Below are 12,222 nucleotides of genomic sequence, written 5' to 3' on the forward strand. Positions count from 1 at the left end.
AGACGTCAGCTGCCTGCCGTATCCAGTTTGAGAAAGCTACTTCAATGGCATCGATGTCTTTAGTCATTGGGGGGAGGGACAAGGCCAAGGTGTCCAGAAAGCCTGATGTATCTATGTCCTTCCATTTTCTAATTTTTCCACCTGTTTGAAATGACTGTTTTTTGCCCTTCTCAGTAATAAGTATGAAGTGTATAAGGAAATGATCTGACCAGATACAAGGAGTTATAGAGGAAATGGACAGGGGAATATTCTGAGACCATATCTGGTCTAGGCTGTGCCCTTTTTCATGTGTAGGTGAATGAATCTGTTGTATTAAGTTCAGATCTAAAAGTAAGTCCTTGAATTCTGCTGCCTGGGCATCCAGCTCAGTAGCATCAAACCAAAAATTAAAATCCCCTAACAAAACAATTTTAGCATGATTAGTTACCAGGGACGCTAATTGTTCTGCCAGTAAAGCAGCAAAAGTGGACATAGTTTGGGGAGGTCGATATTTTAGGACCATTAATAGTGTTCCGCTGGCAGTGTCCATTTTAAAAACAATATTCTCCGAACCAGTAAGAACAAGGGGCGGGAGTAGGGAAAACTTATGAGTATTATGAATAATGGCCGCAACTCCACCACCTCTCTTATCTGAGGATCTATCAGCATTTAAAATATAATAATCCGAAGGAACAGCCGCCAAAATATCTGGTAGTGAGTCCAAGTTAAGCCAAGTCTCAGTGAGAAACAAGATGTCAGGTCTCTCAGATCGCAACATTAGAAAGATGTCCATATGATGTTTAACCATCGACCGTGTATTTAAATAAATGCATTTAAGCTTGGTCTGTGGTTCTAATGAGGATTGAGAACGAGTGCGAGAGCCAGAGCACATGACATTGCCGGCTATGTGCTTAAACTTGGAGATACCATAAAGGGCGGTGCGCTTAAGTACGTGAGGGGGTAATGGCGGGCAGAGGTTGTCTAGGGGTCTCAAATTCATCAGGTCATGAGGGGAATAGGTGTAAATTTGGCCATGGGTTTTGGCCCCCAGCCCCGATCGGCTGAGGACGGGCGCAGACGGGCTTACCTTAGGCGCACCTTCGGCGCACCATCGTCGCGCCCGCTGCGCTCCCGGATGCACATAGAGTTTTAAGCCCTGCCTCCCAGAAGAACTAGACCACTAGCTCCGGTCCAGCCCAACCAAAGATGGCGCCTCGCCTCGCCCTCCACGCAAACGGCTCCGTCAGCCACGGTGGAACGGGGCGGGGTACAGGTAAGAATATACAACAACACAGTGCACAAAATTAGTGAGAGCTTTAAAATATTTAGAAGTAAGAATTAAAAGACAGCACTGACATCTAAATCATGCCAGTACTGTCTGCATTATCATCAAGTAACTGTGCGTGGTATATCGCTGGAAAATACTGTCAATCGGTTCCCATAAAGAACCTCAGTTGCTGCCACCAACCTTCAGTCCACGAGGGGCCCTGGGCTCTGGATCGTTTTAAGCCCTGCCTCCCAGAAGAACTAGACCGCTAGCTCCGGTCCAGCCCAACCAAAGATGGCGCCTCGCCTCGCCCTCCACGCAAACGGCACCGTCAGCCGCGGTGGAACGGGGCGGGGTACAGGTAAGAATATACAACAACACAGTGCACAAAATTAGTGAGTGCTTTAAAATATTTAGAAGTAAGAATTAAAAGACAGCGCTGACATCTAATTCATGCCAGTACTGTCTGCATTATCATCAAGTAACTGTGCGTGGTATATCGCTGGAAAATACTGTCAATCAGTTCCCATAAAGACCCTCAGTTGCTGCCACCAACCTTCAGTCCTCGAGGGGCCCTGGGCTCTGGATCGTTTTAAGCCCTGCCTCCCAGAAGAACTAGACCGCTAGCTCCGGTCCAGCCCAACCAAAGATGGCGCCTCGCCTCGCCCTCCACGCAAACGGCACCGTCAGCCGCGGTGGAACGGGGCGGGGTACAGGTAAGAATATACAACAACACAGTGCACAAAATTAGTGAGTGCTTTAAATATTTAGAAGTAAGAATTAAAAGACAGCGCTGACATCTAAATCATGCCAGTACTGTCTGCATTATCATCAAGTAACTGTGCGTGGTATATCGCTGGAAAATACTGTCAATCGGTTCCCATAAAGAACCTCAGTTGCTGCCACCAACCTTCAGTCCTCGAGGGGCCCTGGGCTCTGGATCGTTTTAAGCCTTGCCTCCCAGAAGAACTAGACCTCTAGCTCCGGTCCAGCCCAACCAAAGATGGCGCCTCGCCTTGCCCTCCACGCAAACGGCACCGTCAGCCGCGGTGGAACGGGGCGGGGTACAGGTAAGAATATACAACAACACAGTGCACAAAATTAGTGAGTGCTTTAAAATATTTAGAAGTAAGAATTAAAAGACAGCGCTGACATCTAAATCATGCCAGTACTGTCTGCATTATCATCAAGTAACTGTGCGTGGTATATCGCTGGAAAATACTGTCAATCGGTTCCCATAAAGAACCTCAGTTGCTGCCACCAACCTTCAGTCCTCGAGGGGCCCTGGGCTCTGGATCGTTTTAAGCCCTGCCTCCCAGAAGAACTAGACCGCTAGCTCCGGTCCAGCCCAACCAAAGATTGCGCCTCGCCTCGCCCTCCACGCAAACGGCACCGTCAGCCGCGGTGGAACGGGGCGGGGTACAGGTAAGAATATACAACAACACAGTGCACAAAATTAGTGAGTGCTTTAAAATATTTAGAAGTAAGAATTAAAAGACAGCGCTGACATCTAAATCATGCCAGTACTGTCTGCATTATCATCAAGTAACTGTGCGTGGTATATCGCTGGAAAATACTGTCAATCGGTTCCCATAAAGAACCTCAGTTGCTGCCACCAACCTTCAGTCCTCGAGGGGCCCTGGGCTCTGGTACATATTGAGAAATTAGAACCTTCACCATTTTCTGTGGCTGAAACAAATTCGGCAGTTTGGCTTATTCATGGGTTAATAACTTTACCTTTCCCTCTGTTCAAATTTGAAGCATGCATGAAACACTATGCCATAGGCAGATTTGAGGTATAAAAAACAGGGTTGAACCCATATAAGTCGCTGGGACCTGGGTGAATGAACGATATAGACAGAGTGGTCCCGGACAGGGAAAAGGAGGAAATAGAAGGAATTAGTGACACATTCATACCTACATACATAAAGCCAAGGGATGATGTACAGAGTTTTTATTCACAATGTACTGAGGGCCATAGTCAATGGCTGTGCATTTGAATACATTTAATGTGAATTAATTATATTAATTATATTTGACTAAGCATATGTCAGACGATAGGAATCATATTTATGTTTCTCCAGTTAGCGACCAACGTGGTTTTTTGATTTCTACCCATTTAGGCTCGCTGGTTTGCTGAGGCACCTTCCACTTCTATTATTGATATCCCTGACGACTGTGAACGTGCATTACGTCTGCCTTCTAGGCAGGTGAGCTTGACCACGTGTAATGATGTTTTACAACATCTTGATTTTGTTAGCACTCTAATAGCATGTATATAATAATCCCTTTAGGAATACTGAATGTACTTTACTAATAGGTTTGTTCCCCTGCCTTGTTTACATAAATTATCCACACAAGGCTGATTGTTTTGGTTCTCTCCTGGTATGGCCCTGACATAGGCTATTACATAGTTGATTTGTCCATTAGACTCTTACCTTATTGAGGCCCATAGTGCTTTCTAGCCACCACCCCCAGTCTCTCTGTGATGTGAGTTTCTCCTTCAATTAGATTAGTCAATCTTCAGATATATTCACGACGTCGAGTGCTCTCTGATGAGACCTCCATGTTTTTGACTAAAAGATTTCTTTTCCTTATCCTTAGGAGGATTGCCCTTTCCTTCGACTCCCCCCCTTGTCCTGAAGAAGACCCTCCCAGCAAGGTAGACCCTCCCAGCAAGGTGTAATTCCCCTGCACTTCATTCTTGGGTCGAAACGTAGACTACCTCTTCACCCCACCAGCCTCCACCGCTAGCATGATGTTTACAGCTGTTCTAGGAGCATGGTGTTTTTAAAGTCTACTTAACTGATTCATACTACATTTGTGACCCTGAGACCAGGAGATCACTCTATCAGTGTTGGGAATTATATAAAAAAGTGTATAAATTGCCTTTTTTTCCCTTTCTCTAATTGAAGATTATAAGACCGCTTCTATAGTTTAACCTACTTTTCCTTGCTTCCCCCTCCCCCCCTCCTTTTCTTGGGCATGAATTTATCATTAATTCACATTAAATGTATTCAAATGCACAGCCATTTACTATGGCCCTCAGTACATTGTGAATAAAAACTCTGTACATCATCCCTTGGCTTTATGTATGTATGTATGAATGTGTCACTAATTCCTTCTATTTCCATAGGCAGATTTGAGCCTTTAGGTAGCGCTTTTCTCCATGAGGTGTGGAATCTCCCATTTACATACAGGTTCTTGAGGGAAGGAAAATAAGTTTATTTAAAAGGTGAAGACTGCACTTCCACTCTCAATCACTCATTAGTCTGTCAAAATCTGCAAATGCACGGTTCGTGTAATATGACAGCACTGAATCTGGCGTGTGTTTTGATAGGCATCCCCGCCCCGGCTATTACACCCACTTTCACGTTGTTAGCAAACGGTAGTTATTTGTTATTAAATAATGAAGATTGCTGTGGTATGCTTGCGGGAATTCCGTACATCGTTACTATTTCCCAACGTATTGTTTGCTGTAAGAATGTTCTTTTTCCTCCTCCACATGGGAGGCTCGATATATCCATCTGGCCTTCTATTCCGACCTTGAAAGCAGAGTTCAACAAGATGAGTCGAATAAGGGCTTTTTTGTCCCAGAAAGAAGTCGCCCTTATATCTGCACGTGAAACATTCGTCCTTCACGTTGCTAACACTCGTACTGAGGTACATGCCTTATTAAATACTGATCTCCCCCAGCACTTCAGTGCTTTGATTCACACAATATTTAATGCCTCTTCCACCACAGGCCTGGCACACTTTTATAAAGTACTAAGTTCTGACCTTGTGACCTCATTCCCAACTATATTTGGTGTGAAACCGGCATTTTTCCATTCTATTTTTTCCAGCCTCTTTGGAGGATTCCCTTTAATTCTCACTCTGGGAGCCGGTGTATTACTGTTAATTCTCTTGCTAAGAAAAATGGTTGCACAACCTGCGCCCCTCGACAACTTGCCCCAGCTGCTCCAGCTTAGTAACCTGATGCTTAAATACTATGGGATCACGACCTCTAGCTACTTTGAGCATTGGGTATGGTTTATCCTTCCAGTTTTCATATTTTACATGCATGCAGCCAGTTTTCCACTGCCTGGATTGCGATTTTGAATGGGCTCTGGATTTGTGTCTCTGCAATACATTGTCTCCAAACCCGGATTATCATTTACTAATGAGCCCCTTAGTTACTTATGAACTAGATTGATCTGGTATTGGGATTATGGCCTGCGCAGCGGCCCATGGGGTCCCAGGCAATTGGCGCAATGAGTACCAGGCGCGATATCCCAGAGGAAGCCTCGCAACCAGGCTCAGTATATGTGGCAGCCTCTAAATAAGGCCTTGGGATCTATACCCAGTATGACAGAGGTGGTCTCCAGAACTAAGTACATAATGGCTGAATTGAATTATCCGGAACTGCAACAGCTTTCCAGATAAGGATTCCACACTGGGTCCGAACTTACCGGATGTGGCCTACTGAACGGTACACTATGGCCCAGAGGTGCCCCCAAAAACTAGTCACAACATGGTAGGGATGACTTTTGAACTAGGCACGATTCTCTGGAAGATGCCTTCTGCTAATGGACAGGCTCCTGAATATGAATTTCGCAATAAAAAAAATTTCAAGGTCCACAGTGTTTGCAAAACAATCTTCACAGAGATTGCAGAGGGAAAACTCTACACACCCCTTTAACAACTGTGAGGTGATCATAGTGCTGCCCATACTGTGCCTGCAGCGAGAGAGTACGTTTTTGTTTGTGTGTGTGTATGAGCACGTTTACATGTGTGAGCAGCACTCGAAGTGCATAAAGAAGAGTATGATAACTGTGATTCTCAGTAGAGTGGAGATGATGTCAGCGAATGGGGCAGGGGTGCAGAAACGTGCCAAAAACAAAATAAATGTACTGTACTTCATTGGCCTTTCACCTTCAGGTAGCTGAATATAAATATAACACACGTACTTTCAATGAAAAATATATGCAGCTTAACTGTATCTGTGGGAAATGTATTTTTTGGTTGGGAACTTCGGTTGGTTAATGCAATCATGAAAGATGTCTGTAGATTTAAACTGATGGGTACTGATTTGAATTCTGGACAGTGCACTGGGGAAACAGTGACGTGTTTGTAGTGCTAAGACTGCAAGGGCGTTGCCCCACCAGGTGGCAGCGGATTTAAACAGATGAAAAATAAAATGACAATAAACCAATTGTATTATCATTTTATTTTTCTTCTTACTTGCAGGCTGGCAGCTAGGGCGGAGCTATGTAATCTATGTGCAACAGTGGGGACGAAGGGTGATGTGCACTACTAAGGGCCCAATTGTGAGCCTGGTCGGCCACGGACTGACAGACTCACGGGGGCACAGTGGTGGCGGTCTCGCAACTGCCCTATTATGACTAGGGCGGTCAGACCACCATAACCTGCTGCAACCGCCAGGGAACTGCTGTTTCCTGCGGTGTTGCAGAAGTAAGGAGGCTGCAATATGCTTGGCAGGACCATCGCGGTCCCGCCAAGCATATTAAGAGTATCCTCTCTGCCAGCGGTGTCATGGAGGTTCCTCCTCCATAAATACCATGGGAGACAGGAAACAAAGGGGGTCCTGCAGGACTCCCTGTGCCTCTTCCGCATTAGAATGCACCCAGGGGAACAACATGTTCCACCCTTTTACTGAGGCACCACCGTGGGAATGCCAAAAGATGGCCTGCCAGACAGGAGGACACTCCTAATCTGGTGGTTGGTCTGACCACAGCTTTGATGGTGTGGTGGCCGAGTGGACCCAGAGCAGCACCACCAAAGTTCTAATTTGGCCCTAAGTGTGCATGATGGTTTGGCTGGCTGCCTTAGGCCAGACGAACCGTCATGCACACTTAGCATTTCTCCACCTGGCTGTATTGTACGGCCGGGTGGAGAAAAGCCACAGGCTGCCAGGCACTGTCGGAGCAGCAAACCAGGCTGCACAGACCAATCCTGGTGCTGCTCTTATGCTGGGATTAGGATTGCCAGTGTGAACCAGCCCGGGAGTTCAGGATCGGAGAGGAACAATGCGGCAACAACAGCAGCAGGTAAAAAAAGTTTAATTTTTTTATTTTTTATTCTGTCCTTATCTTTGTATCTCCCCCCACCCTCCTTGCTGCCCCACAGCTGCCGATCCGGAGAAGCCGCTACTGGTTAAGAGGTCCAAGCCTATGATAGCAAGCATTGGAAATATGTGTAATTCGTCTAAAAAATATATTACGCACATTATAAGATTGCACACAGTATAAATAGGCTATCAAAAAATATGCAAAAAGATTGTTTAAATGTTTATAGTACTTTCAGTAAGATGCTGACTGTACCTAGTAAAACCTTTGATATGACTGTCCATTAAAATGGCAAAATCCATATTCTATTAATTTACGCCTGTAGTGGAGCCCAACCAGGCTTTAAATTGCACACATTAACATTTCTTTCAAGAGCAGAGACCCTGAAGAGAAGGCTTGCTTGATGTTTATCTGCCTCTCCCTCATCCCACTTCACATACAGACAACGTTTGACTGGACTTTCGGGCTATCAGTCAGTGCCAGATGGGCTGGTCTGACAAATCAGTATGTTGACTGACTTTTTAGCAGTTATGGGCTGGTCTTATGGCCAGGTGGGATGGTTTTTACTGTTCATTTCTCTGTAGTTACCATTTTTTAAGCTATCCTCTTTGGTGCCCGGACCTATTTTTTTGTCCCAATACAAACCTGCATAGAGATGACCCTCCTTCTCACCTTTCAACTCGCAGGAATTCTACTGTTCAGATGAGTTGTGTTTGTTTTTAAAGTATGACAACTGTTTTGGTCAAATTCATAAAGCTTGGGAATGTCATTCGCTTGTTCTCCTGTCCACTTCGACCTCTGTATGTGATTGAAATGTGTACAGTACCTGTTTTGTACTGGGGAGTGAGGGGTCGAACTTCTTCTGACCATATACCTGCAATATTCCTGGTCTGTGTACATAAAGGAATATTGCACTGCTGCTTTCCATGTTGTGCCTGTTCTGTTTGTGAATAAGAGACTTATGCTGCACTGCTGCAAATACCATATCTATGTGGTGTTCATAGATCTTAGTGCAGCAATTTTGATTACAAAAAGCAAAAATACTGTATTTGTCAATGGCAGTGCAACTGCAAAATCAAACTGTGAAATGTACACTCCATCCACATCAAAAAATAAATAGAAGGGCCCACTGTAGGAAGCTGGCCCTGTATATGATATTGGCACTCGGTGGTGTTACCATGCAAAGAGTGCACAGGTTTCCCAAAAGTGTACAGGACTTAAAGCAAAACCCAATGTGCTCTATTTGCAATAGTGTGGTTGAGCAGCCTTAGGACTAACACAGAGGAGTGTAAGACATATGTTGCACAAAAGCGATCAATAATGGACACACGACTCAAGAAGGAGAGCCAGGTGGGATGGTTTTTACTGTTGATTTCCCTGTGGTTACCATTTCTTTTGGCTATCCTCTTTGGTGCCCTGACCTATTTTTTGTCCCAGTACGACCATGCATAGAGATGACCCTCGTTCTCACCTTTCAACTCGCAGGAATTCAACTGTTCAGAGGAGTTGTGTTTTTTTTTAAAGTATGGCAACTGTTTTGGTCAAATTCATAAAGCTTGGGAATGTCATTCCCTTGTTCTCCTGCCCACTTCGCCCTCTGTATGTGATTGAATTGTGTACAGTACCTGTTTTGTACTGGGGAGTGAGGAGTCGAACTTCTTCTGACCATATGCCTGCAATAATCCTGGTCTGTGTACACAAAGGAATATTGCACTGCTGCTTTCCATGTTGTGCCTGTTCTGTGTTTGAATAAGAGACTTATGCTGCACCGCTGCAAATACTATATCTATGTGGGGTAGGCAGACAAAATATCGAAATTAAAATATCGATATACAATAATATCGATGTTTTAATATCGATGGTATAGTATATCGATGTGCCATAATATCGACAGACAGAATATCGAGATTAAGGTATGTATGTTAGTAATATCGAAATTTTGTTGTTTAGTGTTATGTATATTATTTTGTTGTTTATATGTTTGCTAAATATGTTTAGAAATGTATGTTTGAAAATTAGTAATTTTGTTAACATTTTGCGTTTTAGTATTAGAGCGGGTTGTGGGTTTATAGGGGAATAGGGTGGGAAGTAATTTAATAATAATTAATTAATTAATATATGTTTGTAAATATTTTTAATTAATAATTAATTGGTAAATAATGAATATTAATTAGTTAATTAATTAATATATGTTTGTAAATATTTTTAAATAATAATTAATTGGTAATTAATTAATATTAATTAGTTAATTAATTAATATAATCGTGTGCATATTTCTAATTATTAATTAATTGGTAATTAATTAATATTAATTAGTTAATTAATTAATATAATTTTGTACATATTTTTAATTAATAATTAATTGGTAAATACTTAATATTAATTAGTTAATTACATTAATTAGAGTAATTTTTAATATATATATATATTTTTTATTGTTAATTAATTATTTGGGAAAAATTTATATTAATTAGTAAATTAAATTAATTATAGCTAATGTGCTAATATGTTTACTTTATTCCCCTTGAAGCATTGGCTAAAATGTGCAAGAACATTAAATCAGGATCTCCTCGAGACCCTGCGCCCCCTAAAATTCTAGCTGAAGCCTTCCCCGCACTAGAACCTCATTTTAGACACCTACTTCAAGTCTCCTTCTCCACGGCTCGCTTGCCTGTGGAATGGAAACAGGCTGTAGTACTACCGATTAAAAAAAAGCCGAACATGAACCAAGACATATTGGAAAATCTTCGTCCAATATCTTTGCTACCTTACCTTGCTAAGCTAGCTGAGAAAATTGTTAATGCCCAACTCATAGGCCATCTAGAATCCAACAATGCTTTTCATAGATCTCAATCGGGTTTCAGATCAAACTTCTCCACAGAGACAGCTCTCCTGAGGGCTACTGAAACCCTCCGGGAAGGTGCGGATGAGGGAAAGACCATGGCCCTCATCATGCTGGATCTCAGTGCCGCGTTTGACACTGTAGCACACTCCATCCTGCTACAGTGTCTAAACAGAGCGGGAGTCATCAAGAAGGCACTGGGATGGCTGAAGGCCTTTCTGATCAACAGGAGCTTTCAAGTCCAAAGAGGGACTTTTCTCTCAGACAGCGTGATGCTAGAACAGGGGGTGCCTCAGGGCTCTGCCCTGAGTCCCACCCTGTTCAATTTGTACATGGCTCCCCTGGCAGAAGTGGTGCAATCGTTCGGCGTAGAGCTTGTCTCTTACGCCGACGACACACAACTTCTAATATCACTGTCACAAGCCCCTTCTCTGGAAGCAGATAACTTCAAGGCTTGCATGAGTAAGCTTGCCACTTGGATGACAGAGCACTGTCTAAAACTAAATGGCACTAAAACGGAGGTTATCATAATTGGGGGCAATGAGGCAAAATGGACGAATGAATGGTGGCCCAACTGTCTGGGCCCTTTGCCTACCCCCAACCAGGAAGCAAAAAACCTAGGCATCTGGTTAGACAACAAGCTGTCTTTTGATAGCCACATCAAGAAAACGGTAGGCAAATGTTTTGGTGTAATGAAAACGCTGAACCGCACCCTTGATCTGCTGCCTTTGACCTCGAGACGCACCATGACCCAGGCACTGATCACGTCCCGGATTGATTACGGGAATGTGCTGCTCCTGGGCACCTCTGCTAAAAACATCAAGAAATTACAGGTTCTACAAAATTCTGCAGCACGCCTGGTGCTAAGGCTTCCTCGTAGAGCTCCCGCGAGACCCTCTCTTGCTTCCCTTCATTGGTTGCCCATTGGCAAAAGGATTGTTTTCAAAGCGCTACTATGGTGCCATAGGATAATCCATCAAAAAGCGCCGGCCTATCTGTCGGATCTGGCATCCCTGTATGAACCGAACAGATCCCTTAGATCTAAAGGAATGGGCCTTCTCAGAACTTCCCGCACCAAAAAAGCCAGAATGGGAGGTAGATCCTTCCGCTCTCTTGCAGCCAAGCATTGGAACCTCCTGCCTACGGACATTAGGCTGGAGACCAATGAGGCCTCTTTCAGAAAGATGTTGAAGACATTGCTATTTACATCATAAGGCTACTCCTCTCTCTCTTCATAATACGCTCTCTCCACAGCGCGGGGACACGCCGTGAGGCGTCACCAGGCGCTTTATAAACCCCTTTAAACTAAACTAAACTAAACTTTATTGTTATTGTTAATTAATAATTAATTGGTAATTAAATAATGTTAATTAATTTTGGGTAAAGGAGTATTTTTAGGGTTCAGGGTCAGTTTTCAGTTCTTGGGTAAAGGGGTATTTTTTGGGTTCAGGGTCAGTTTTCAGTTTTGGGGTAAAGGGGTATTTTTAGGGTTCAGGGTCAGTTTTCAGTTTTTGGGTAAAGGGGTATTTTTAGGGTTCAGGGTCAGTTTTCAGTTTTTGGGTAAAGGGGTATTTTTAGGGTTCAGGGTCAGTTTTCAGTTTTTGGGTAAAGGGGTATTTTTAGGGTTCAGGGTCAGTTTTCAGTTTTTGGGTAAAGGGGTATTTTTAGGGTTCAGGGTCAGTTTTCAGTTTTTGGGTAAAAGGGTATTTTTAGGGTTCAGGGTCAGTTTTCAGTTCTTGGGTAAAGGGGTATTTTTAGGGTTCAGGGTCAGTTTTCAGTTTTTGGGTAAAGGGGTATTTTTAGGGTTCAGGGTCAGTTTGGGGTTTTTGGGGTACAGGGGTATTTTTAGGGTTCAGGGTCAGTTTTGGGTTTTTGGGGTACAGGCGTACAGGGTAAAAATAAAATAAATTTAAATTTATTTTAAATGAATTAAATGAAATTAAAAAAAATTAAATTACATTAAATTATTAAGTTTTTAATTTATTTTAAATGTATATGTATTACTTTTAATTTTTTAATTATGTTTTAATGTTTTTATTTAATATTTGTTAAATTATATGTATTTT

This window comes from Lissotriton helveticus, chromosome 3_2, assembly GCF_964261635.1.
Source record: "Lissotriton helveticus chromosome 3_2, aLisHel1.1, whole genome shotgun sequence".
NCBI classification, from domain to species: domain Eukaryota; kingdom Metazoa; phylum Chordata; class Amphibia; order Caudata; family Salamandridae; genus Lissotriton; species Lissotriton helveticus.